Source organism: Macrobrachium nipponense, chromosome 3, assembly GCF_015104395.2.
Source record: "Macrobrachium nipponense isolate FS-2020 chromosome 3, ASM1510439v2, whole genome shotgun sequence".
In the NCBI taxonomy this organism is placed as follows: Eukaryota; Metazoa; Arthropoda; class Malacostraca; order Decapoda; family Palaemonidae; genus Macrobrachium; species Macrobrachium nipponense.
Genome location: NC_087202.1, coordinates 33,870,124 through 33,893,814, shown reverse-complemented (window position 1 = coordinate 33,893,814; position 23,691 = coordinate 33,870,124). Strand labels below are relative to the sequence as shown.

The 23,691-nt window shown below is 43.6% G+C and overlaps 1 protein-coding gene and 1 long non-coding RNA gene across 3 annotated transcripts in view; one reads left to right on the top strand and one right to left on the bottom strand.

Moving 5' to 3' along the window:
• The window catches only part of LOC135221697 (protein argonaute-3-like), a 699,537-nt gene that overhangs the window by 336,798 nt on the left and 339,048 nt on the right, over window positions 1-23,691 (bottom strand). The gene's annotated exons all lie outside the window — the stretch shown is intronic.
• The window catches only part of LOC135221696 (uncharacterized), a 74,388-nt gene continuing 56,566 nt past the window's right edge, over window positions 5,870-23,691 (top strand). Inside the window, exon 1 of the long non-coding RNA XR_010316073.1 lies at window positions 5,870-6,057. This is a non-coding gene — a long non-coding RNA (uncharacterized LOC135221696). The remainder of the gene's footprint in view (window positions 6,058-23,691) is intronic.

Below are 23,691 nucleotides of genomic sequence, written 5' to 3'. Positions count from 1 at the left end.
AACTTGAAAGTTGAAGTCTATGGAACAGTCACACAGTCAGTGGATGCGGGCAAGCGAGATAACCAGTCTGCAGTAGCATTCTGACACCTGGACAGTACTTAACAATAAAGTTAAATTCAGACAAGTCCTCCAGTGTCCATGCGAGACGACTGTCTACATCTTCATGTCTTGCAGATACATCAGAAGACGGTGATCAGAATGAACTATAAAGAGCTGGCCATACAGGAAAGCTCTGAAGGTTTTCACTTCCCATCACAGAACGGCCAACTCACGCTTGATGGTGGAGTAAAGGATCTTGCTGTCAAGGAAGGTCATGGAGTCGTATGCTATCACCCCGACGTTCCCCTGGATGTTCCAAGGATTCTTGGCACAAGCAAGCACCAGCACCCTCACCTGAAGCAGTCCACCTGGCCCACAAGTCAACAGACTACATACACAGCCACCCATAACAACATCTGCCCCACAGCCACAGCAGCAGACCAACACTGAGATGGACAGCAATCCAGAGGACCCCACCACCCCCATACACCACTACTGGAGCCTCAGGTAGGAAAAACTAACCCCAATACAAACCTAAAACAGATGAACATCCCAAGGGCTTTTGTTTCTACCAATGGAGGTTCGAGAATACAAGCAGTCCTAGGTTATAAGCAGTTATCGACACCATAAGGTGCCAATAATAGAGTTATGGCATCATTTTATGGCGCCATAACAGAGGTGCCATTAACCAGTTATTGGTACCATAAGCACCATAAATTGCTTTGTTTTGGTTAATAGTGGTTTTTGCTTATCAGCACCCCACTGAGAATGGAACCCCTGCCGATAACCGGGGACTGCCTGTACAGTTTCTGGTCGACACCGGTGCACCCAAGTCGTTTGTACTAGCCCACACACACGAGCGCCTCAAGCAAACCCCCAGAACAGTACAGGTGTCCAACACTACAGGTATCCACTGCCAGCTGAGTCCCACCAAAAATATACAGGAAGTAGACCATGACTTTGTCATTCTGCAGGAAGCAGTACAATTGGATATTCATCTCAGTAAATGTAAAAATCGTACTTTTAGCAGCAGAATTCCTAGAAGCCCACATGATGGCTGACAGTGCAATACAGCAGCTGAACATCATACCCACTCCCCATAGCCCACTCAATCCAACAATTCTATATATACAAAAAAAAAAGTTCAATACATATGGTTGGAAAGTTTGCAATGTCTGGCATACATCCATAATTACAGTTCTAACAATGCCAGAAAGTACAGCTGACCCCCGCTATTTGTGGACTCATGATTCGTAGAGTTGCTTATTTGCGGATTTTCATAGGGACCGTATACATGTACTAATTATTTATGGAAAATTCTCTCATTCGCTGTATTTTTCATTTAAGGGCAGCGTTCTCCCGCCATAGTCACTGTAGGTCCACGTAATCCTTCTGAGCTGATGTTATTTTGGGATATTATATCCCGATCTGGAAGGTGTTGATGGAGTTTTGGGAGAGGGTGTCTGCCATGTTGTTGGAAGAACTCTTTAAATATCTGATAGTGCAAGAGTATTCAGCTATCAATGATAGGTGATGCTGTGGTCTCTCTGACCAAGTGTCTCCACTTTTGGTGAAGGCATGATCCAATGATTGGTGGTTTGTCTGCACCACGAATTGTCGTCCTTCTAGTATGTTTCAGAAGTGGCAGATGATTATGTGAACTGCCAGTAACTCAGTTGAAATGTGGAGTACTTTTGTTCTGCTGGTGATAACTTCTTGCTGAAGAATGCCAATGGGTGTCTTTCCAGTACTGCGCCCATCGCTGTGCTACTCATCTGTTGTTAGGGTGAGTGACCTATGGGATAAAGGGAAGGTTAGTGTGGCAGCAGAGGCGATTGCTCTTTTGGCTAGGGTGAAGGCTTTATTTTGTTTTTCTTACCAACATAGTTTTTTAGGGTTTCTTTTTAAGCAATCATATATTGGAGCCATTATTTCAGTAAGGTTGGTTATGAAATGGCAGCAATAGTTGATCATTCCCGTGAATTCTTGGACTGGTTTTATTGTTTTTGGCTTTGGGAAGTTGGTGATTGCTTGGACCTTCGTTGGGAGGAGCTTGACGTCTTTGGGGCTTATTTGGTGTTGCAGGAACTCCACTACTGGTTTTGCCCTTTTACATTTGCCCTTTCAGACTATAAGTCCATTTTCTTTGAGTATTTGCAGGACCCACCTGACATCTCTCATGTATTATTTGATGTTGGGGCTGAATATGAGGATATCAACGATGTAAACGACAGAGAATGGTAGGGTGCTCAGGATTTCGTTCATCAGATGTTGGAAGGTCACACCTGAGTTCCAAAGGTCGAAGCAACTGTAGTTTATATGCTGAAAGGGGGTGGTAATGGACATTTTTCCTATATCCATCTTTGCTGGCCGAGCTTTGTAAAAATTTGTTGCCCTCCATCCGGTTTATGTCGTTGATGTTCAGCATCGGGTACCTATCAGGTATTGTTTTGATGTTGAGTCTCCAATGGTTGCTGAAAGGGTCACCATGTACAGTCAGGTTTTGGTGCCATGTCCTGGAAAGCTTCTTTGGTGTGCACAAGTTTTTTGGGGCTAATTGTCTGAAATGGGAATGCACTGGGGGTCCCTCAGTGACTGTAGTGCTTTGTGGGTTTGGTCAGGTCGTGTTGTAGGTCATCCTTGAAGACCCCCAGGAATTAATGTAGGAGGCGACTTATCTCAAGTTTTACTGTTGGATTGAGTTATGGGAGGGGGTATGATGATCAGCTGCTGTATTGCCATGTCGGCCATCATGTGGGCTTCTAGGAATTCTGCTCCTAAAAGTACGATTTTTACATTTACTGTGATGAATATCCAGTTGTACTGCTTCCTGCAGAATGACAAAGTCATGGTCTACTTCCTGTATATTTTTGGCAGGACTCTGCTGGCAGTGGAAACTTGTAGTGTTGGACATCTGTACTGTTCTGGGGGTTGGCTTGAGGCGCTCGTGTGTGTGGGCTAGTACAAACGACTTGGGTGCACCGGTGTCAACCAGAAACCGTACAGGCAGTCCCCGGTTATCGCCAGGGGTTCCATTCTTGATGGGATGCTGATAAGCAAAAACCGCTATTAACCGAAACAAAGCAATTTATGGTGCTTATGGTACCAATAACAGGTTAATGGCACCTCTGTTATGGCACCATAAAATGATGCCATAATTCTATTATTGGCGCCTTTTGGTGTCGATAACTGAAACTTGGCCCTTATTGCGCCATAAATCGCCAATTTTATGGCACTACACAGCCGCCATTAACCGAGACTGCTTATAACCTGGGACTGCTTGTATTTGATCTTTTGTCTGTTATAAAAAATTTGGAGTCTTTTTGCCTATACCTGGAAAAAAGATGGCGCAAAGCAGGAATAGTTTCTCTTACAAGGCAACTGGTCTATCCCGCCGTTGACATTTAGTTTGTTGAGTCATGCTGTGATCTTTTGCATGTTGTGATGTGCAGCAATCGTTTTCGCATTTTCAAGCTTCATTCTCGAACCTCCAGTGGTAGAAACAAAAGCCCTTGGGATGTTCATTTGTTTTAGGTTTGTACTGGGGTTAATTTTTCCACCTGAGGCTCTAGTAGTGGTGTATTGGGCCGGTGGGGTCCTCTGGATTGCTGTCCATCTCAGTGTCGGTCTGCTGGTGTGGCTGTGGGGCAGCTGTCATTACTGGTGGCTGTGTATGTAATAGTTTGTTGACTTGTGGGCCAGGTGGACTACATCGACCATCTTCAGGAACTTGTCAAGGTCCATGGTTGATACATTGTAGGTGATGGTTGCAATCTTTGGCGGGGTGATTTTGTGAGTAGGACCTCTCTCACAAGGTCCAACATTCTCTGGACAGCCATCTGTGGCGGGGATCGTAACTAGTTGCCACAGTTGCTTATAGATGTGCAATAGCTGCTTGTCTCCCATTGTTGCCCCCACAATTTCTTAAGAACAACTTTGCTTTGAGGTGAGGCGTCATGCTGAAGGACGACCTTAGTTGGTGCTTCAGTGCTTCGAAGGTAATGGTGGCCTTTTGGTCGGCAAGCCATTCCACGATTTGTTCAAAGACGTCATATGGTAGGAACTCAAGGAAGTCATTTCCCTTGCAGGATGTGAAGGAGAGCCTCTTAGACCTGAAGATGGGCTCTGCTCTGAAGAACCAGGCCTCTGGGTTGTGTGTTGTGAAGGGTGGCAGGTGGATGCTTGCTACTGCTGCATCATTGTTGTTGGATAGGATGGTGCTGGCGGTGTCAGTCATCATTGGTGTCACCAATATAATGAGGTGGCAAGTAAGAGGCAGAGTCAAGGGGTATTCTGATTTATTGACACAAACTCTTGGACATGTCAAGAATTCTTACAAGGCAAATGGTCTATCCCACTGGTGACATTTAGTTTGTTGGATCATGATGTTACCCTTTTGCTTGTTTTTTATGTGCAGCAGTCATTTTTGCATTTTTAAGTGTCATTCTCGAACCTCAAATGGAAGAAACAAAAGCCCTTGATCTGTTTTGAGTTTTTACTGGGGTTAGTTTTTCCACCTGAGGCTCCAGTAGTGGTGTATGGGGGTGGTGGGGTCCTCTGGATCACTGTCCATCCCTGTGTTGGTCTGCTGTTGTGGCTATGGGGTAGCTGTGTATGTAGTCTCTGTTGACTTGTGGGCCAGGTGGACTGCATTGACCATCTTCAGGAACTTGTCAAGGTCCATGGTTGATCATTCTAAGGGATGGTTGCAACTCTTTGGTGGGGTAATTTTGTGAATAGGACCTCTCTCACAAGGTCCAACATAGTCTCTGGGCAGCCATCTGTGGTGGGGATCGTAACTAGTTGCCACAATTGCTTATAGATGTGCGATGGCTGCTGGTCTCCAATTGCTGCCCCCCACAATGTCTAAGAACAACTTTGCTTTGAGGTAAGGCGTTATGCTGAAGGACGACCTTAGTTGTTTCCTTCAGCACTTTGAAGGTAATGATGGCCTTTTGGTCGGCAAGCCATTTCCGATTTGTTCAAAGACATCATTTGGTAGGAACTCAAGGAAGTCATTCGCCTTGCGGGATGTGGAGGAGACCCTATTAGACATGAAGATGGTCTCTGCTCTGAAGAACCAGGCTTCTGGGTTATGTGTTGTGAAAGGTGGCAGGTGGATGCCTGCTGCTGCTGCAGCATTGTTGTTGGATAGGATGGTGCTGGCATTGTCGGTCATCATCGGTGTCACCAATATAATGAGTGTGAGTAAGAGGCAGAGTTAAGGTGTATTCTGATTTATTGACACATCCTCTTGGACAGGTCAAGAATTCTTGCGAGCATAAAAGTAGCATTTGACATTAGGGAAAATCAGGTACTTCTATTTATATTCAGCCAGATGTGTTTTCTCACACCTGGAATAATGGTTAACAGTTCTGTATCCTACAAATTAGAAAGAGATTTCAATACATATGGTTGGAAAGTTTGCAATGTCTGACATGTGTTCATAGATATAGTAATAACAATGTCATAAAGTAGCTTCTGAAAAGTGCTTAAAAAATAGTTTGAATCAGGAGTGCTGGATCTGTTTCTTGAAAGTGCTCGTTGCGTCAAGCAGATTTTTAGTTTTTGAAGCAAGGATGCCATGAGGGTCCCAGCAACTGATTGGGACCTCACAGTATCACCATCCCTCTCCTAACTCAACATTGAGTGAGTAATATGCATAAACATCATTAGAGGTTTGCACTTACGAAACTAAAAAGCTTTATAATTGTAGATTTTTACCATTTATATCTTACTATTAGTATAATCTTGAGTAAAAAATTGAATAAATGCACAAAATGAAAGAAAAATAAAACTTCATGGCAATTGTCCAGTATGCTCTTCATTTTTTTTCCAGCCCATTGAGTTAACTGGTCGAGTTCTTCCTCCTCCTAAGTTGCAGTTGAATGCCAGCAATGCTGTTGTGCCTTACCAGGGACAGTGGAACATTAAAGATAAGGAATTTTTTCAAAGCAAGAATATTGAATTCTGGGCAGTTCTCAATTATTCAGACAGATTATCTGAAGACTCAGTGAGGTACTTTACTGTGATTTTGTAATTATTGTTGTAGAAGTTTAGATTATTGTATTGGAATTTATTTGCCGCCTTCCTGTGAGATGTCAAAACATTGACAGGTGGAGTACAGGCATTCCCCAGTTTACGACAGTTTCAGCTGATGGTGCCGAGGTTATGACACTTTTCAATTATATTTATTGGAAATTATTTCCAGGTTTATGACACATGTTCCAGGGTTACGACGCTGATCCGACAGAAGAAATGTGACTAAAGACTAAATAATCAATATTTGAAGGGTTTTTTTTTTGATGAGCAATCCAATGAAAATGCAGTTTACAGTTTTTAATACACCAAAAACATTAAAAGTAAGGTTTTCTTAGGATTTTATATGATTTTTGTCAGTTCTGCCTTACTGGGGACTGCCTGTAATGTGCATTTCACAATAGCATCAAGTTTTACAAGACGGTGCAACAAAACTGAAATCTAAGACTCCTGGAATAAGATAATATCATAGTTTTAAGCTTTAACATCATCATTAGGAACTGTTGTATAAGATATGAGACTGATGCTCACTAGGGTTCGAGATGAGATGAAACTAGTAGGAATGACAAAATACCTCTCCATTATTGGGACGATGTAGGTCAAGAAAAAGCTTGTGAAAGTAATGATTTTTGCATTGTGGTAGATGTTCAGAATGTATGATATAGAATGTAATTGGAGCAATTGAAATTTTTAAAAATTGAGTTTAGGTCAAGGGATTAACACTCAATACTTCTATTCATTTGGATGGGAAGATTAGAAAAGTTAGAGAAAGCTAAATATGCAAAGTTATGTGATTATTATTTTTAAAGATTTTTGTTAGTATCTGCTGTGAATCCATAAGACAGACCATCCAGTATCCAAGAATTCTCTCACAGTTTGTCTTGGCCAGCACATCGCCTTTGATTTGACATACTGATACTATATATGTAGTATAAAAGGACTCCAGACCAAAGCACTTAGCCAGTTTTCCATTCGCCCTTCTCACCCAGATGTGGCAACAACACATTGGCTGCCCAAGATACCCATTAATCGCAAGGTCTGGGAAAGAAAAACACACACCACAAAGTTCCATGCCTTTTCATCAGGCAGTTACTGAAAATAGGTTTTTCCTTTGTCAAAACCTGTGTTTTGATAGCATAGCTACTGTTCATCCTCATAGAAAAACACATGTAAAGGTTCTTGTTTTTCATATCCCCATCCTAAAAGGAGGGGATAGAAAAAAGAAGAACCTTTATGTGTTTTTCTATGGTTCAAAAGTGACATATCTAATTATGCTTGTTTGGGGTATAGTATCATTGTGTTCTTCTTGTATTTAGGGACACTAAGACAATTCTTTGCCCATGAAGAGGAAGTGGCTTGTTTGTGATAGGGTGTAAGTAATGAAGACCACATGGGACATTTCCTGTGACACTTAGGTAAATGTGGACTGCTCAGAACAGGCATAATTTCTTATCTGTACATCTGAGTTCCTGTTGGAGAAGGGATTTATTCTTAGCCAGAAATGACAAGCTAGGAGAACAGCGATAGCTAGGTGTGTGGATGATGAAACATTGTCCTGTCTAAGAGAGCCAGGATGCCAAGGTGGCAAAAAAAAAAAGATCACCTGTTGAAGCAATGAAGATCCACCGCTGTCCAGTTTTCCAATCAAGTTGACAGTGTACTCGGAACAATTGGAAAGATCTTTAGCTCTAAGCAAAGACGTTGAAGCACTGATCAAGAAATAGGCAATAGAAGTAAAGAACTCAAACATGAAGGGGTTTTACAACAGGCTGTTGGTAGTCCCCAAGTCTTCGGAGGGCTGGAGGCCCATTCTAGATGTCGGTGCCTTGAACTTTTTTTTTCTTTTTTATATTGAAGACAAAGTTTCGCATGGAGACGAATCATTCAGTAATGTCAGCTCTCCTACCAGACGACTGGCTGGTGACTCTTGACATGAAAAATGCATATTTTCATGTCCTTATTCACCAGTTGGCCAGAACATTTTTGAGGTTCATTTTCAAGGGAAGGATGTTTCAGTTCAGAGCCCTTGTTTTGGATTATCAATTGACCCTCAGGTTTTTACATGGATTCTTGCTCTGCCAGGAAAATGGCTCCACCTAATGGGAATCAACGTATCATTCTATCTAGACGACTGGCTCCTGAGATCCAAGTCAAGTTGTCAGTTTGTGGAGGACTTAGACAAGATGTTATGCCTGACTCAACAGTCAAGCACACTTATAAATCTCAAGAAATCACAAATGACACCAACTCAGAGGATTCCTTATTTAGGGACTCTAGTTTTTCAGGCTTTTCTCTCCCCGAAGAGAGTTGTGCTTGAAGACAGGTCAAGAGTTCCTGAATTGTGCATCTTGTTCAGCCCTAGAGTGGATGAGTTTACTAGGGACACTGACATCAGTGAAGTCGTTCGTAACATTAGGCCGACTCCGCATGAGACCTCTTCAATACTTCCTCAAAGCAAGCTGCCATTGAAAGGAACAACCAAATTCGATTATTTTCCAATTACAGAGGAAATAAAGCTAGATCTTCGGTGGTGGCTATCAGAGGAGAGGCTACAAGAAGGGATTTCTCTCATTTGCTCCAATCAGGTTCTTCCTTCCAAGTGGACTTTTGAATGCGAGAGTTTGCCAAGATCTTTGAAGGTTATGCAGCAAACCATCCATAGACCTTTTAGCCACCTCCAGGAACAATCTCATACAGATCTTCTGCTCACCTGTTCCGGATCCGCAAGCTTGGAGCACAAATATGATGCTCCTGGATTGGACGGGACTCACCATTTATGCCTTTCCTCCCAACGGTCTCATAAGAGAAGCGCGCACCAAGTTCATATCGCATTAGAACATGTCGATGACTCTCGTGGCCCCATTCTGGCCCAGGAAGGAATGGTTTCCAGATTTCCTCCGACCTTTTGTGGACTTCCCCAGGCTTCTTCCACAAAGTCGTTTTCTACTCAAACAACCCCACTTCAACAGGTAACATCAGGGGTTATCTGCTCTGGCCCTGACAGGATTCAGACACTCAGGAGCCTTGTCAGAGCAAAAGGGTTTTCTTGCAAAGCAGCAGAAGCTATTAGAAGATGTAGGAGAGCTTCTTCTTGCAAATGATACCAGTCAAAGTGGAGGATTTTCAATAGTTGGTGCAGACAGAGTCACATCTCTTCGACCTCTATAGCTCAAATAATGGACTTTTTGCTAATTTTAAGAGATCTTGGAGACTGTCTCCATGTACTATAAGGGGCTATAGATATATTTACTTTTCTCTGTGTTTAAGCATAGAGGACTAGATTTGTTGACTAATCAGGACATCAGCAACTTGATTAAGTCTTTCGAAACATTGAAGATTAAAAATCTTGGGATGTTGCATGGAACCTAGACATTGTTTTGAAGTGGTTGTCAGGTCTGCAATTTGAACCATTATGTTTGACTTGGTTAAATAATAGGATGACCAAAATTCAGGCCATCAGTAAGAGTGTGGGTTTCCCTCAAGACAATGCAGTGTGCGCTTTTGTAGGAGACTTTCTTGCGAGGAACGAAGACCTGTCAAACCCTTGACCTCATTTTATAATCAAGAACCTCAAAGACATTGTGGCGGGATCACAAGCTTAAAAAACAAGCGGGCAAAATGCCCCCCACATAAACTTAACCAATCCAGCTGCCAAACTTACCCTCAGTCACACTTTCCTCTTTACACTATGGAATACACACAGGACAATTGACTTACCTACACAAAGAACAAAAAAAAAAAAAAAACACAAACATATGTACTCACCCAACTGCAGAGACTCAGGGCTATGCTGTACTGTCCGCTGGTCGAGGTCGCTGAGACACTAACAACAACAAAGACAACATCCAAGAACCACAACCCAACAATGCAACACCTAAGGACCACAACTTCACAACTCAACAACACAACAACAAACAAGGAATACGACCACAACAAAAGATCACTGCACAATCACCAACACAAAAAACAACACAAAATGGCAACACACACCCACTAACAACACCAAGGAATCACAACAGTTCACCAACAACAACCCTCAACAACTCACAACCACACCAAGAAACCACAACAGCCTCCAACAACAGCAACAACAACCCTTAACCACAACAACTCACACATAACTCAACAGGAACTCACAAGCACAACAAATCCAGCAGCACAGGCACAACAACTCCAAAGCAAGCAATATCAACTTGACAACAACTAAACAACAAATCAATAAATCACAAAACTTGACTTTCAATGCCTTCAATAGACTGCTGCCAACACCACCGACTATCACAGGCGCAGACAACCCAGAACTCACCAACAGTCAATCCAATCATTAACCAACCAACCACCAATTACCCTCTCTCTCTCTCTCTCTCTCTCTAGGACATTGCCAAATGGAACTCCTATAACTCCTCCATATTTCCTCCCCTGTTAATTTGACAACATCTCTTTACTCTCGCAACACCCACACTAGCCTTCCGCAACACCCATGGATGCTCAGATGCAGGCCCCCTGGATCTTGTTTGAGGGTCCTCATACACACTCTCAGTTATCTCATCTACCCCTTCGAACTCTTGTCCTAATAACTCGTAACTCTGCTACCAAATCACTAACCTCATTTACACTCTGCCAAACTCCTGGAAAGACTCATTCATACTGCCAACCACGTCCTTACTACCTGATTCCCTTCCTGTTGAAATCTCACTAAACCCTGACAATTCAAACCCACACACACTATATGTATCATTCCTCCCCTCAAAATCATCCGTATTACATGCATTATCCACCATTTTTACCCTGATGCTTGGCTCACATTTATTCACTCCAAACCACTCACTCATCACATTCTCCCAAATACACTGTCACATACTAGAGGACCCACCCAACTGAATCCCCTTTTCACCTAGTTTCCCGAATTCCCAACCTGACTCATCCTCTTTTGCCTACACACACTTGCCACATGACCTTCCATTCCACATTCAACACACTTTGCACACGGCACCTTAAACATCCTAGCATAATGCCCGTTCTTTCCACAGTTGCCACAAACCACATTCACACGGGTACCCGACATCCACTAGCTATGTGCCCAACCTGTCCACACCTGTAACATTTAATATCCTTATCTTTCTTACACTCTCTCACTAAATGCCCTGTTTGACCACACCCGAAACACGCTCCTTAAGCCCACCAACATTCATTCTTCTTGTGTCCTGGCTTACCACATCTATAACACTGCTGCTCTCACTCACAACTAACTGACCCTACTCTTCCAACACTTGCACTCTTATCACTTTTAGGGCTAAATACACTCACGTTACTTGCCCTAATGCTCCTATCAACCACTCGCTCTGCCATTCACCTCAGCTCTTCTAAAACTGCCTCCCTATAGCTTTTAAACTCTGGTATAACCTCAGCTACTTCATTCCTAATACTAACACTTCTACTCTCTTTCATACACCTATCTAGCTCGCAATCCTCTACTATTTCTAAAATATCGTTCCACGTCATTTGTCCATCGCATTTTCTCCTTACGTTTTAGATTTATAAACTCGTATACGCTCTCTGGTACTCGCTAACAACTTTCGCACTAACTCCTGACACTCATTTATCCCTTTGTCCCCAAACTTCTTCCTAGCTAATGTTTCCAACCTGAACACATACATAGACAACAACTCACCAACATTCATTCTTGCCTCTTCAAAATCTTGCTTTCTTCTATATCTAACGCTACTCTTTATCCTCTTTGCCTGTTCTACAATCCTAGCTTTCACACTCTCATAAGGCACATTTCCTACACTCATCATTACCCCATACATACTCAACATAAATCCCATCAAAAAGCTACCTAACTCTCTTGTTATCCCCATATTTTGCTTCACAATACCTCTCATATTCCTCATATTATGCACATTGGGTTACCTCTCTCATATACACAGCCATTTTTACTTTTTGTGCACCCTCACTCTCACTACTTTCATTCTGACCCTTCTTTCCCTCTTCCAAATACAGCAAATCCACTTCCATACGCACGTCCATACTCTTGACTATGCTCTTCTTACCCTTCTTCTTTCTACCCACCTGTTTCCACTCACCAGTATCTAAATCACTCTCAGCCCTTTCCCCAATGTATTCAGTCCTAGTCTCATCCTGTCCATCACCCTTACTAACCTTCTTTCCCTTAGTCTTCTTCTTTTCCTCAGCCCCCTTCTTATTCTTGTCCTCAGGTTTATCCTTATCCTGTGTCTTCCCCTTCTTTCCCTTACCTATCACTGTGGCGGCATCACAAGCTTAAGAGCAAGCAGCAAATCTCCCCCACATAAACTTAATCTGTCTGGCTACCAAACCCACCATCAATCACACTTTCCTCTTTACATTACAAAATACAGCAGGACAATTGACCCATACCTACATACAGAACAGAAAAACACAAACAGGTACTCACCTCTGGCTTCTGATACTCAGGGCTAGGCTGTGCTGTCCGCCGGATATAGGCTATAGGCTAGCCGACAACCAAACACAAACCAACCACCCGAGACCCACAACCCCACAACAGCTCAATAACCCAACAAATCACTGCAGACGAACACAAACAGCCCGAAAGAACACGACAACCACACGACTTCCCCCAGCACAACAACCCGCCAAAACCAACACTGCCCCAACCACCACTCACAGACACTGAAAATGCACCACCAACCTCTTCAACCTCACCACAACCAGACAGACACACGCACAACAACTTCACAACCCCAAAATCTATCAAATAACACCAAAACAACTAACCACCAAAGGATAACTACTGTCAAAACCAACTCTGACTCTCGTAACAGACTTCCACTGACATACTACAGAGCGCCACAACAGACATGCTTCCGACCGCCATTTAACCACTCCCATTCATTCTTCCACCAACCCCTCTCTCTCTCTCTCTCTCTCTCTCTCTCTCTCTCTCTCTCTCTCTCTCACACAACTTTTGGAGACGTTGTCAAATATAAACTACTATCATTACTCCTCCATATTACCTCCCCCATTACATTTGACAACGTCTCCTTACACTCACAACATTCACGCTACATTGCCTTTCTGAACACCCATTCATGCAACAGTTTCACTCCTCTTATCTTTGATGGGAACCACATAGGCAAATTTACTCATGTGATCCACCATCACAATCATCCCCACATGTCCTATCGCAGTCCTAGGCAAAGAAACACAATCAATCACAAGCATTTCAAACGGCTCTTTCATCTGCAATCGCAACACGTGAACTTGCATGCACACACTGATACTTTCCCCTCTGACAGTCTTCACACGTGACAGCCACATCCACACAAATCTTATTCAACCCAGGGGGATACAATCTCTCTCTCATGCATTCCCACAACTTATTTTTCCCCATATGCCCAAACCGATCATGCACCAACAAACACATACTCACAGCTGACTCAACAGAAAACACCGGCACATACACTTCCCTGTCATACACCCCTTCCTGATGCAAAAAGTACACTTATGTTTTTTGCACACCATAAACCGTTTAGCATCCCTCTTATATACATCCCCTCCCAAAACACATTGTCGCAACACACTTATCTTCAGGCACTTATTTTGCATTTCCTCAATCTTTTCCTCACTCAACAGATCATTCTCACTCCTGGCAATATCAGTCATACCCACAAAGTTTGCCACAAATACATTACCATCTTGAATCCTAGCTACTTGTCTGCCCCCCTTTCTAAGAATTCCATTTCCTATATCTACGTCTACATCATGGATCCTTAAAAAATCTATCCCTATCAAAAAGCAAGATTGCATATAATTTTCTCCTATAACTATAAAGTTATGCATTACTTCAAGATCTCCCAACCTAACCCTTAACCGTACCTCTTCCCATACTAAAACCCTTCCTTGTCCTAACCCATATATTCTTACACTTGTAGACTGCCTTTTCACTTCCCAATCACATCTCTCAACTTCACACACCACTGACCCACTCACCAAGGAAACTTGTGCCCCTGTGTCAACCAAACCATAGTACTCACTATCCTTTACTCGGACAAACATCACCATTTTCCCTCGAGTCCCATGCATACACACATTCACTACCACATCCACCTGGTTATCCACATCACAATCCTCCTCATCACATTCATCCTCAGTTAATTCCCCATTTCCACAATTCTGACTCAGATCCCCTTCACAGTCCCTTTTTGTAACCAACCAATTACAACCTCATTCCCCGCACTGAATCATCAAAACCCCACGTTCATTACCTGTAATCACCCTTCCTCGATACTCAACCGGTCTGTCCCATCCAAAACACAACAACACTTTTATTCCAAACAACTCAGCTACTGCTGACAACAATTCATGCAACATTTCTCCTTCCCCACCTTGTTCCTCCGCATATGCCACTTCCTTCTGCACATCACTCATCAACTTCACTCGCAACTCATTCACACTACCGGGTACCTCTTCAACCAGACCCTTACCTTCCAAGCTTTTCAGTGCTGAAAACAAACATTCACACACCTGTCATTCCATCCAAACCTCTCTTTTATAACCAACCCCTCAGGTACCATATTCGGATCCCAGTCACTTTTCACAACACCACCGTCCTTACCATACAGCCTAGACATCGTATCAGCAATCACATTTTTACTCCCCGGCACATATTCTAAGCCAAAATCAAACTCACTCAAATCCTCAATTGTCTCGCAATCCTAGCATTCACACTTTCCTTCTTGATCATATAAACTAATGGCCGATGATCTGTCCTTATGACAAATTTTACCCCATACAAAAACACTTTCAACGCTTTCACACAAAACCTTATTGCCGCAAGCTCCTTCTCAACCACCGAATACTTCAGCTCTGCTTTATTAAAAGCTTTACTCACATACGCAATCACTCTCAATTGTCCCTCCCCATTCACCTCTTGCATCTGCACCAAGCATCCTCCCATACTAAACTTACTAGCATCAGCATACAACTCAAGCTTACTCGCATCCTCTCTATAGTCTGGAAAAGCCAAGGTGACGTCTCCAGCAGCCTCCTCTTTCAATTTCTCAAATGCTCCCACCATTCGCTCATCCCACCTCAGCTTAGTACAATTTTTCTTCCCGGTCCATTCAGTCAACAGCTTCCCTATATCCGAACAATCCCTAACAAACTTCCTCCTGAACTCAATCAAACCCAAAAAACCCTTTAACTCCCGCACGGTCTGGGGACGTGGAAACTCCTTTACTTTTTCCACAAACTTTTCACTCTTCCTTACACCACTCGCACTCACCTTATGACCAAGAAATTCCACTTCCCCAGCCAACCACATACACTTCTCCAGCTTCACTTTCACTCCAACCTCTTCCAACCATTCTAACACCTTCTCAAGCAGTTCCACATTCTCCTCAACAGTCTCACTTGCAATCAAAATGTCATCTATAAACACAGTCACCTTCCTTCTATCAAAACCAACCAAAACTACATTCATCGCCCTCTGGAAGGCAGCAGGCGCATTAGCCAATCCAAAACTTAACCTCTTGAATTGATAGTGGCAGCTACCATTCGAAAAAGCCGTAACATGCCTGCTCCCTTCCTGAAGAGGCATCTGGTAATAGCCCCATACCAAATCCAATTTTGTGAACACTCATCCCATGCATCTTATACGCACAATCAGACACCACATTCATCGGGAATTGCTCCTTCACAGTCCCTTCATTCACCTTCCTGTAATCCACACACATCCACAAACTCCCATCTGTCTTGCGTACTGGGACTATGGGACTATTCCAAGCACTCTCGCTTCTCTCGATCACTCCCACTCTCTCAAGTTCCTCACACTGTTCCTCAATCTCTCAGGCAATAGGCGCAGAAAAGTGTCGGGGACGCTGATATATGGGGGTATCGTCATTCAAAACTATCTTGAACTCTGGGAGCTTAGATTCCCTGAAATCCTTGTCACCCCGACTCAATGCACCCCATCTATCCCACAACATCTACATCAACCGCTTCCTCTCGTCGTCATCAACAATTTCATCCACCTCAATTCTTTCTCTCAACTCATCATACTTCCACTCATCACTTTCTTTCATGCTACCTGTCATCACCCGCCGCACCCTAACATATCTTTCATCGTCCACATCCACCAACGTATACAACAACCCCACACAATCACCTTCACGTATACCCCGCACTCACTTTTTCCTAACACTCAGCAATGAGGCTACAAAAACCCGAGGATTCTCCATATCCAAAATTCTGTCGTACACATGCACGCTTGCTCTTACCAACTTGTTCGCATCCACACCCTCAACCACATATGGACACTTGTCACCTTTGACAATCCCAAGACTATCTGGCCACGCAACTTTCACACTAACAACTTCTCCAACTTCTCGCGGCACTTTTACACTCTCTTTCGCAACCAACGGCACTCCCTTCCATATTTTACTGCTTACCCCTCCATCCCTATCCAAGTACAACTCTCCACGTACATTCCCCTTCCTATGCAACTCAATCATATTCGTGCTCGGATGGACCACCATCCCACACTTCGTCAGGAACCTGTACCTTAACAACATATCATACTTATCACTCATTCCCTCGATCACATAAAAGTCACCTTCATCCATCACTACCCCTTCGATTTCTACATTTTCACGCAACATTCCCACCACAGGCATACCCAAATTTCTTATTCCTCGTACCTCCCCTTTACATTAACCAATTTCACACTCAATCCACAACTTGTCACATCCATTCTTAAAAAGAACACTGACACTGCACCCAGTATCAATCAAAGCAACCAAACATAACCCTTTGCACCTCACTTTTACACATACATTCATGAGCTCTTCCTCCAAACCCTTTTTCATGCAACAATCCTTCACGCACATGCATCACTCTTACTGACCGCACACCAGAGGACCCACCCAACTGAATCCCCTTTGTACATAGTTTCCCGAACTCCCAACCTGACTCATCCTCTTTCGCCTACACACACTCGCCACATGATCTTCCATTTCACATTCAACATATTTTGCCCGCTGTTCTTTACACATCCTAGCATAATGCCCGTTCTTCCCACAATTACCGCAAACCTCAGTCACACGGGTACCTCGACATCCACTTGCTATATGCCCTACTTGCCCACACCTGTAACATTTAATATCCCTATCTTTCTTACACTCGCTCACTAAATGGCCCGTTTGCCCACACCCGAAGCACGCTCCCAACACCCACTGACATTCATTCTTCCTGTGCCCTAGCTTTCCACATCTGTAACACTGCTGCTATCTTTCACAACTAACCAACCCTACTCTTCCAACGCTTGCACTCCGATCTCTCTTAGGGCTAACCATACTTACATCACTGGCTCTAATGCTCCTATCAACCACTCGCTCTGCCATTCGCCTTGGCCCTTCCAAAACTGCCTCCCTATAGCTCTTAAACTCTGGCATAACCTCAGCTACTTCAATCCTAACACTAACACTTCTACTCTCTTTCATACACCTATCCAACTCATAATCCTCTACTATTTCCAAAATGTTGTTCCACGTCAACCTTTCATTCCTCCATAGCATTTTCTCCTTACGTTTCAGATTTACAAACTCATACACACTTTCAGGCACAGTCGCCAACAACTTCCTCACTAACTCTTTACACTCATTTATCCCTTCATCCCCAAACTTTTTCCTGGCTAATGTTTCCAATCTGCACACATACATCGACAACGACTCACCAACATTCATTCTTGCCTCTCCAAAACCATGTTTTCTCCTATATCTAACACTACTCCTTATCCTCTTTGCCTGTTCCACAATCCTGGCTTTCACACTCTCATAAGGCACATTCCCCACACTCATCACTACCCCATACATACTCAACAAAAATCCCGTCAAATAACTACCCAACTCTCTTGCCCAGACTCTCTTGTTATCCCCATACTTTGCCTCACAATACCTCTCATATTCCCTAAAAAAATCCCCTATGTCCCTGCTACTATATTCCTCGTATTGTGCACATCTAGGTATCTCTCTCATATATACAGCCTTTCGTACTTCCCGCTCACTCTCACTCTCACTTTCGCTACTTCCATTCTGATCCCTCCTAACCTTGTCTGAATACAGAGAATCAACTTCCATACTAACATCCATGCTCCTAATTACGCTCTTCTTACCCTTCTTTCTACCCACCTGTTTCCACTCACCACTATCCAAATCACTCTCAGCCCTTTCCCCAATGTATTCAGTCCTAGTCTCATCCTGTCCATCATCCTTACTAGCCTTCTTTCCCTTAGTCTTCTTCTTTTCCTCAGCCCCCTTCTTATTGTCCTCAGGTTTATCCTTATCCTGTTTCTTTCCCTTCTTTCCCTTACTTATCACAACCAAGTCACCTTCGTCACTCGTAGTTTCATCTACTTGCTCTTCCAATGTCTTTACCACTTCTGGCCTATCACAAGACCTAGTAGGCCTACCTCCTACAGCTCCCTCTCCCATGAACCCCTTCATTATCTCCTGCACTGCATTCATCATCACTAAGAACTTTTCGTCCGTTTTCTCAACCATTCTCTCTTCCGCTCCTTTCACTTCTTCTTTCATTACCACTTTTGCACTCCTTAACATTGCTCTCATTTCCTCTAACTCGCTCTTCAGCTCCTCACACTCTACCCTTAACCTCTCATTCTCCACTTCCAACCTTTGCTTAGCTTCCCTTGACAAACGCAACTCCTCCTTTAGCCCCTCCACCTCACTCAATCCTTCCATCCCAAATTTTCTCACCACTCTCACACACTAGCGTAGGCCAATCGTCCTGCAGCTGCCACACCAGCAGTCCCTGTTCGGGCGCCAAAAATTAATGTGGCGGCATCACAAGCTTAAGAGCAAGCAGCAAATCTCCCCCACATAAACTTAATCTGTCTGGCTACCAAACCCACCATCAATCACACTTTCCTCTTTACATTACAAAATACAGCAGGACAATTGACCCATACCTACATACAGAACAAAAAAAACACAAACAGGTACTCACCTCTGGCTTCTGATACTCAGGGCTAGGCTGTGCTGTCCGCCGGATATAGGCTATAGGCTAGCCGACACACAACCACTGCCGACAACCAAACACAAACACACCATCCGAGACCCACAACCCCACAACAACTCAATAACCCGACAAATCACTGCAGACGAACACAAACAGCCCGATAGAACACAACAACCACACGACTTCCCCCAGCACAACAACCCGCCAAAACCAACACTGCCCCAACCACCACTCACAGACACCAAAAATGCACCACCAACCTCTTCAACCTCACCACAACCAGACAGACACATGCACAACAACTTCACAACCCCAAAATCTATCAAATAACACCAAAACAACTAACCACCAAAGGATAACTGCTGTCAAAACCAACTCTGACTCTCGTAACAGACTTCCACTGACATACTACAGAGCGCCACAACAGACATGCTTCCGACCGCCATTTAACCACTCCCATTCATTCTTCCACCAATCTCTCTCTCTCTCTCTCTCTCGTCATCTCTCTCTCTTCGTCTCTCTCTCTCGTCGTCTCATCTCTCTCTCTCTCTCTCTCAATGTTGTCAATTATAAACTTCTATCATTACTCCTCCATATCACAACCAAATCACCTTCGTCACTTGTACTCTCATCCACTCACTCTTTCACTTTCTTTACCACTTCTGGCCTGTCACAAGACCCAGTAGGCCTACCTCCTGCTGCTCCCTCTCCCATGAATCCCTTCATCATTTCCTGCATCATCTCTTGCATTGCATTCATCATTACCCCAAATTTATCATCCATTTTCTCAACCATTCTCTCTTCCGCTCCTTTCACCTCTTCTTTCATTTCCACTTTCGCACTCCTTAGCATTCCTCTCATTTCCTCTAACTTGCCCTTCAGCTCCTCACACTCCACTATCAACCTCTCATTCTCCACTTCCAACCTTTCCTTAGCTTCCCTCGCCAACCGCAACTCCTCCTTCAGCCTCTCCACCTCCTTCAACCCTTCCATCCTCACTTTCTCTACCAATCACACAACTCACTACCCCAATCATCCTGCAGCTGCCACGCCAGCAGTCCCTGTTCGGGCGCCACAAAATAATGTGGCAGGATCACAAGTTTAAAAAACAAGAGAGCAAAATCCCCCCCACATAAACTTAACCAATCCAGCTGCCAAACTCACCCAAAGTCACACTTTCCTCTTTACACTACGGAACACATGCAGGACAATTCACTTACCTACACAAAGAACAAAAAAAAAAAAAAAACACACACAAACATGTACTCACCAAACTGCAGACACTCAGGGCTATGCTGTGCTGTCCACTGGTCGAGGTCGCTGAGACACTAACAGCAACCAAGAACCACAACCCAACAACACAACACCTAAGGACCACAACCCCACAACTCAACAACACAACAAAATACAAGGAATACAACCACAACATAAGATCACTGCACAATCACCAAAAACAACAACACAAAAAGGCAACACACATAGCCACTAACAACACCAAGGAATCACAACAGCCCACCAACAATAACCCTCAACAACTCACAACCACACCAAGAAACCACAACAGCCTCCAACAACAACAACAACCCTCAGCCACAACAACACTCACATAATCCAACAGGAACTCACAAGCACAACAAATCCAACAGCACAGGCACAACAACTCCAAAGCAAACAATATCAACTTAACAACAAATCAATAAAACACAAAACTTAACTGACTTTCAATGCCTTCAATAGACTGCTGCCAACACTACTGACTATCACAGGCTCTCACCCAAGACTGACTGAAACACAGAACTCTAACAACTAACTCTAGCTGCATCAGCAGACAACCCAGAACTCACTAACAGCCAATTCAATTGTTAACCATCCAACCACCAATTACCCTCTCTCTCTCTCTCTCTCTCTCTCTCTCTCTCTCTCTCTCTCTCTCTCTCTCTCTCTCTCTCTAGGACGTTGTCAAATGGAACTCCCATAACTCCTCCATAACATATTAGGATCAGAGGAGGAAGAGAGACTTCTGTGTCCTGTAAGAGCAATCAGTTATTATCTTCATAGAACGGAGTAGATTAGAGGAGCCTCTAATTGCCTTTGGTGTTCGGTGAGACACCCATCTCGACTGCTCTCCGAAAATGCTTCCCTTTTTTCCTTAGAAGTCTCATTTTAGAAGTACACTCGCAAGTTCAAGAAGAGGTCCTCTCTATCCTTAAAGTTAAAACTCATGAGATACAAGAGGTAGCAACGTCGTTAGTTTCCAGACATATTATGCCTTTGTCCTCTGTCCTTCATGCTACATACTGGAGATTGAAGTCAGTGTTCGCGTTGCATTATCTGAAGGATATATGTAGAAGTTAATTTTGAAAACTACAATAAGTTGGGTCCATTATCAGGTGCTGGCACTCTGTTGGGAAAGGAAGCATAGGGGGTCTTCTGTTCCCTCTACCATCTTGCCTTGTATATTTTAAGGTTTGTTGAGTCTTTGGGAAGTGGGGGATATGAAGTACCCGGAGTATTTTAGCATAGGAGATGGTTTGGTTTTTCTGGTCTTTGCCCAGGGCAAGGGCAGTATGTATGTTTTCTTTGTTAACCACCGGTGAACTTCCATGGTTACAAAGTTCCACTACATTAGGGATGAACCTGGCCTCTACTGCCATGTCTCCTAAAGGTGATGAGGGCTCCAACCAGAGGCAGTACCCACCTGCAGCTGTTCTCTCACCAGGTAAGGTTCAGCATCATTTTATTCAAGGAATCCTATTTTTCAAAGTCACCAACTTATTTGGTGCTTGGAAAGATAAACCGTCCATATTCCAACCATACAAGGCAGTCCCCTGTTATCAGCGGACTCAGTCAATGGCGATCCGGTTTTATGGCGCTTGTCTAACTAAGCACCATAAAATTGGCGATTTATTGCACCATAATGTGCTGAGTTTCGGTTTTTTGAGTTGTGGCTCCATAACATACCTAACAGTGGCGCCATTAACTGAAACTCAGCGCCATAAATAAAAAAGTTTAGGTTAATGGCAGTTTTCGCTTATCAGCACCCCGCTGAGAATGAAACCCCCGCCGGATGATAACCGGGGACTAGTACATGCAATGTGGAGTCAGCTATGTAACTGTTTGGCAAGTCACTTATGTGAAAATGATATTTTTTAAGTGAAATAATGCTTCACATATACTTACCAACATTTACATACTCAGAGCCCTTCCTCCTCCCTACAGATGTACATTGCGGTATGACAGCAGCACCACTGGCAAATTTGAATTTTCGACTGCCGAGGTAGGAAGCTTTCAGCTATGTAACTGTTTGATAAGTATATGTGAATCATTATTTTTTTTATTATAAAAATGTAATTTCTGGGCTCAGCCGTGTCGCTCCGTGAAATGTGTCCTCTTAAGCACTATTTCTAGTAAAATATTGCTATGATACCAGAGAACTGCTAAATTGGACATGTCAGAAGTCTCTGACTCGCTCACCTAAATAAAAGGTGTCGGTATAGGACTGGGGCGAGTGTTAAACACTACCACAGCAACCCCTCCAATTAGCCTTTTCCTCATCAAAAGACCCTGAAAACGGGGAGCCGACCTATAGGTCACACCCAGCTACTCTGTTGAAGGGGACTGCGGCGTCATTCTTATCGATAGCCTCCCAGCGTTGCACGCTTTTTTATAGCTATCTGTTCTTTTATTGGTTTCTTTATTCTTTTTCGTTATGGATCGTCAATCTGCCTCTTCACCCAAGTTAAGTACTGGTTCGCCCTTTTTCTGTATTTAGGGAGTGATTTTGCCTTTCGTTTTGCCTTTATTTAGGATTTTGTTAGGCGTCTCCTCCCGTAGCGAGCGGTAGCGAGCCGCCATTACGTCGTTCCCTTGTTTTGTACCAATTTCGAGCGGGCTTCTTTCAGTACCTATATATTTATATTTATATATCGTAACTTATGATATTTCAGTATATATTTTCAGTATATATTTTATAGTCTTGGGTGGCAGTTGCTTTGTCGATCTTGTTTGATCTACGTTTATTATTTTCATGATTTCCTGTTTTTCAAGGGGGTCGGCGTTCGTGCACGTTTCTTTGTTTCGTGCTTCGATGTTTATCTACCGTTCCCCCCTCCCCCCTTTTATTTTAGTTTGGTATTTTCCATTCAAGAATTCCCCCTTTTTCTTTTCGTCACCTTACCGTTTGTTTTCGTTTTGTCGGTAAGCAAGTAATTTTTCCTTGTTGCGCCCACTCTCATCGAGTGGCCTCCTTTGTGTTTTATATTTTTCGCCCCTTATTTTCATTACCCCTGTTAAGCATGTTTTTCCTAGCTTTAAGTAATTGATTTTATTTTGTCGATGAATATTTGGGTGTTCGGTCGGCAGCTAGCCTTCATAGGCTTTGCCTGCGTTTTCCTCGTGATCCTTTATTCGCGGGGAATCGCTGGTCACGTGATCGTCCCCCCTTCAGCCCTCCCTCCCTCCCCCTCTCGTGGGACTCCCCGTAGTTGGGTGCCGCTCTCGTTGTTTGTCGCTGACGGCCGGTCCCACCAGCGGAGGGGGGGGTGTAGTGGGTCTCCCAGGACCTTGGGCTGGGGAGTG